General features: G+C 54.2%; 2 long non-coding RNA genes across 2 annotated transcripts in view; both read right to left on the minus strand.

Annotated features, from left to right (window-relative positions):
• The window catches only part of LOC112475083, a 4,525-nt gene extending 2,808 nt beyond the window's left edge, over window positions 1-1,717 (minus strand). Inside the window, exon 1 of the long non-coding RNA XR_003044572.1 lies at window positions 1,487-1,717. This is a non-coding gene — a long non-coding RNA (uncharacterized LOC112475083). The remainder of the gene's footprint in view (window positions 1-1,486) is intronic.
• Window positions 1,718-2,618: 901 nt separating this feature from the next.
• LOC112475082 lies at window positions 2,619-4,798 on the minus strand. The gene is made up of 4 exons (XR_003044571.1): window positions 4,315-4,798; window positions 3,781-3,874; window positions 3,274-3,357; window positions 2,619-2,696 (listed from the first exon to the last, which is right to left on the minus strand). It is a non-coding gene; the product is annotated as an uncharacterized LOC112475082 (long non-coding RNA).
• Between the last annotated feature and the right edge of the window lie 251 nt (window positions 4,799-5,049).

Raw genomic sequence — 5,049 nt, forward strand, 5'->3', positions numbered from 1 at the left:
GTATGGGTAGCAGGATGGTGTGTGTCCAGGTTATAGACAAACAACCTAAATCCCACATGTCTCTTCTCTGTTTAGCTCTTTGAGAAAGGAAGCCTTTGTTTCAGAACCACCACCCCCCCCCGCCCCCGCCGCCACACATCCGTGGGAGGTGTCATCCAGAGAGCTGTTTAAGTCTTTGCGGTTCTCCTCGCCGCAGGCCGTGCTGCACCGCGTGAGTGAGGTCTGAGTGGTTCCTCTTTTGTGCACACGGAGACGGCGCAGGTAGAAGAGCGCCCGGAGGAGGCGCCCCGTCCTCCCCCCCACCGCGCTCGTGCTCATGCTCATCAACCATCCATACTGATGCTGTGAACACACGCCGTCATTGATCCTGTGTTTGAAAAGGTCTCTGCACATTCCTCACCACCGCAGAGACCTTTTCAGAGACCCCCTACCATTCCGCTTCTGAACGTGACAAGCTTGCTCCCCAGCTGCTCACGTCCTGCACGCCTCCAGGTCTGCACATTTTTTTACAAGTAGTATTATCTGTCAGTCACCGCCCTAGCAAGCAGTGGAAAGCTGAACTGAAACATCAACAACTCAGTCTGAGAGATCTGCGCGGGAATTCTGCTGCCACGGGAGTCACTGTCAGCCCTCGGCTTTCTGCCTGCCTGGAGAAGCCGTGATTGTCTACACAGGGATATCCCTTCTCTTAGGTCAGGTGCTTAGGTGAGACAAGGTCTGCAGACTAGACACCAGCTCCTAAGCACCTGACCTAGCACTGACACATTGCTGGCCACTCGTCTCTCAGATGTGCCCACACCAAGACTCGCGTTCCGGTGGAGCGCACTCACGCATGGGAGGACCCCGTCGTTGGGAGGACCCCAACGACCGGGTCCCCCGGGACCCTAGGAAAGGATCTTTCTCAGATACTGGCTGATCGCCTTCTGGAGCTTGACCAGGTGATCTTCAAAAGATCCCCCCGCTGAAAACGAGAGAGGAGGCTATCTGCCCACGGACCGCTCACAAGAGAAACCTCGATCGATCAACCTTAGCAGGTCGGGACGTGATTTACTAGTTTCCCCGGCCTGAGCAGAGAAAGATTCTCCACGCCCTCGCCCTCGGGTGGGACAGGACGGCCCCACTGGGCTGGAGCCGAGAGAGAGGGTGGGACGCAGGAGGAGGCTCTGCGCTTCAGCAGTCCTCCTGAGCCTCTGCCTCTGGGTCGAGGCCTCATCACAGGGCTAGAACGCTTCCCCTCAGCCCCCACTCCTCACCCCACATCACCAAAGGCCTACGGTTCCTTTTATCCAGGACGTCGCATTTGGCTCCCTCATCTCCTCTCCCCTGCTGGCCCCCCCCCAAAAAAAAAACAATTACGAGACAAACGGCGATTCCAATGTCACGGGCACGCCTGCCCCTGAGGCCTGCTCTCTTTCTCTCTCTCTCTCTGAGGTGTGCTTCTGCCTCGCTGTCTTCCCGCGACCACAGGTGGTCCCCGAGTACTCACGGTGCCGGAGGCTCCACTCGTGAACGACGCCGCTTCGGTGGATGCGAGAGCTACGCCGGGTATCCTCGGCAGGCGTGTTACCGTCTCTGCGATCCCACGTTCTCCGAGGCGGCCGGCCGGTAGATGGCGGGAGGCGTGGCGTCGAGAGGAGGGGTCAGGAGAGTGCCGTCGCGGCATGAAGCGCGAGGTCCTTCGGAACTCTGGGACACGGCTCGAGGTGGCGGCTCGAGCCGTCTTTCTGCCTGAAAATGCAAACCTCTTGGGTGATTTCAGGACGAAGATGCGTGCTGTCTGTCCCCGAATCTTCGGGGCAAGGCCGTGCAATGTGCCCCGGATGGGGTGACCCGAGGGTTTCACAGAAGACACGAGAGCGGCCTCCCCCTGCGAGGCCCCCGAGAGAGAGAGAGAGAGAGAGAGAGGAGAATGCGCGTGCTCGCTCACTCGCTCTAAGTCCTTCCTCCCTCGGCGGGGCACATGTCTGTCAAAGAGAGTGAGCGAGCACGCGCATTCTCCTAAAAGTCCTTCCTCCCTCGGCGGGGCACATGTCTGTCAGTCAGTCAGTTGAAAACATTTACCTGAATTAAGGCATCCTCCCCAGTTCAGTTTTTACTGCAGTTTGCTTTCAGGAATGAAACCTTCTCTTTATAATCCATGAATTGAAATTCTGAAACCTGGCTTTTCATCGCAGATGTGTAGAAACTTGGAATTTGAAATCGACTCTGGTCAGTCCTCCAAACTCTGGTCAGAGCTGGAATGCTGAGGACAGAATGGAGGACTGACCATTCTAACATATGCTAAATCTCTTGTGACGAGAGCATCCCTATGTGAGCCTCGCCCAGGACGGGCTTCGGTTCCCGGTGACATCACTAACTGCAGGCAGCTGGCACCCAGAGCGCACCACACGCTCGGCCTTTTGAGGGTGTAGCAGAGAGGGCCATCGGTACCGTGTTACCAGGGGATCGGGCACCTCCGAGCAAAAAAAACATCCTCAAAACCTCAGAAAATCCTCCAGATTTGAGAATGCTCAGTCGCCATCAACAGATGATTGCGTAGGAAGGGTCTTAGTTTCCCATATCCAGCATCAATCTTGTGTCGTCTTCACCGGGTGTGATTCCACAGGAAAAAGTGCTCACCTGGTCATGGGCGTTCCGGTGCCCTTCTCCCTCGGTGGGTCGCGTGTTTCACTGGAGCCGGTGTTCACAGAGAGAAACTGTGCACACAAAAGTCGATTTGAGTCACGAGAGAAAAAACCGAAATCACATGAACGAGTTCAAGACCAACTCGAAAGGACACGTAAGGAATCATCACTTCACGATTCTTGAAACTTGCGGACAGAAGCTATCGTAATTCCCCGATCACGATCACGATCGGGGAATTACAAGTCGGCATCTGTAAACGAGTCACGATTTGAAACGCAGGCTCGTGAACACTCCGACTACATTTTTAGACGATTTCCTTATCTGTGCCCGAAAAATTCATCTTTTCGGAGAAAAGGGTATATTTTAAAATAAATTCCAGAAGGACTTGTAGTCGTGTCATTTACACCTCGTGTATTGTACCAACATGTCAGTGTCTTTGAAATCGAGATTTCAAAGCAACCACGACAAAACTTAGCCTGCAAGCGTTGACTCACTTAACATATATGATTACATGGTATGCAACTAGCAATCCTGCTTTATTTCCAACATTATCCGTATTTGATCAACGAGGGTTCTCAACATATTTAACTTCAGTGTTCCGTATTATTAAATATAATACAAGTAAACGCAGGAGAAACAAAGGAACACCTGGTTGGGGTTCTGCGACATCGTCCTTCGGTCACAGATCCGGGATCGTCGTCTTCGTCGGGAAAACAGAACCTTCAACTGGTACTTCAACGGGAAGAAATGGGCCGCGTGAGATAAGCTGCTGGAGCATTCGAAGGGCTGCGGCTGGGGCTGGAGCTGGGGCTGGGGCTGGAGCAGCCAGCAGGGACACAGGAACGGAAAAGATCCTCAAGGGTTCGTCCCCGCGGTGCTCCGCCACCATCCTGGGCTCCGCGAGAAGGGAACGCGATGTCTGTGACCCGCACTCCCGTCCCGGCCGAGCGGCCGGATCCGCCGCCGCAGCTCCTCTCTCAGGGCCACGGCTGAGGACGGACGCCTCGCAGACATCCACGCCCCACTCTCCCGTCGCTAGCGCGGGCACCCCGGGGCCCGGGGCCCCAAGCTCGCCGAAGCCGTCGCTGGCACCGACAAGGCAGAGCGCCGCGTCGCCGGGGCGGCTGAAGCATCTGCTGCCGAATTTCCACTCACCAAACAGGCGCGGCTGGAAGCGGGCGGCCCGACCCCGGGTGCCTGGTGTCACACCTTTGACTGCTGCCGAAGCGTCTGTGACGGTGCTCGTGCTCTGGGTGGAGAGAGGCGAGAGCCAGTCGCAAAGGAAGTGCGGGTTTTGGCTTTTCCCTTCCTCTCTTCTTCTAATCACCTGTCACAGCCTCTGTCTCCCCGCGTCGGCCCAGCAGGGGCCAGCTGGCCGACGCGGGGAGACAGTCAGGCCGAGACATCTCAGGAAGGTCGCGTCTTCAGGCTCCAGCCCTCTGCGATACTCATCTGCACGTGCGCCCTCGGCAACGCTCGCTTCTGACAAAAGAGTCATCAGTTTGCCGTCTCGGCCCCGTCCCACCTCCTGCCACTGATCTGACTCAAGAAGGCAAATGTTTCTATGACGACGACCAAGCATTTTTTAAAGTTTTACAGAAATGACGTCGAGAACAGAAGACAGGAAAAGCCAACATATAAAACCCAGAGGAATCTATCAATCGGAATAAATTACCGGATAGCACTTACCCGGCTCAATGCACTCACGGAGGTGTCCTTTCGCTTTATCGCCGTGCCTTGCCGCTCTCTCCCAACTTCTCGAGCACAGTCGTGAAGAGGGCATTCCTCTCTGCCTTTGTCTTCATAGCATCTTCGTAGGAGCTGCTGAAAGCTCGATTTCTCATAAGCGGTTGCTCGATTCGTTTGAGACGTATTATGCACCTAGAACCGTATGAAAAGTGCAGTACGTCACGACCACTCGTGGAAGAAAACACTGGTAGCCTACACGCCATCTTAACAGAGAATGGAAAAGTTCTCAATGTACTGACTCCATAAATCTGGCAGGTTTGTTGAACACTGGCTGTTTGGATATGTGCTGTGGAGCCTTGTGATCCAAATTAGTGAAAGAACACACAAAGAAATGAGAAACGATGTTACCCGAGAGACTTCTTACCTCTCCACTTTTCATGCTTCTTCAGGAACAGTGCCACAATCTGTCCAGAGAATACAAGAAACTTACTCATATTGGTATTGTCCACGTGGTGGGATGTGGTCTTCTACCTCCAGAATTTCTGTCGGTTTGTTTGCTTGTCTTAGAACCCAAGGAGCCATGATTTTCTAGAGCAGCAGGGCCCGTATACAGGAAAAAAGCAGGAAACAAAGACATAGACACTGCCTTGGAGAGTGCCTAGATGTCAATTTCTAGCCGATTCCAATATAATTCTTTGCCAACTGAATCGGTCTCCAGAGTGGCTCCGTATCCCT

The sequence above is a fragment of the Pteropus alecto genome, unplaced genomic scaffold, assembly GCF_000325575.1.
Source record: "Pteropus alecto unplaced genomic scaffold, ASM32557v1 scaffold50, whole genome shotgun sequence".
Taxonomy (NCBI): domain Eukaryota; kingdom Metazoa; phylum Chordata; class Mammalia; order Chiroptera; family Pteropodidae; genus Pteropus; species Pteropus alecto.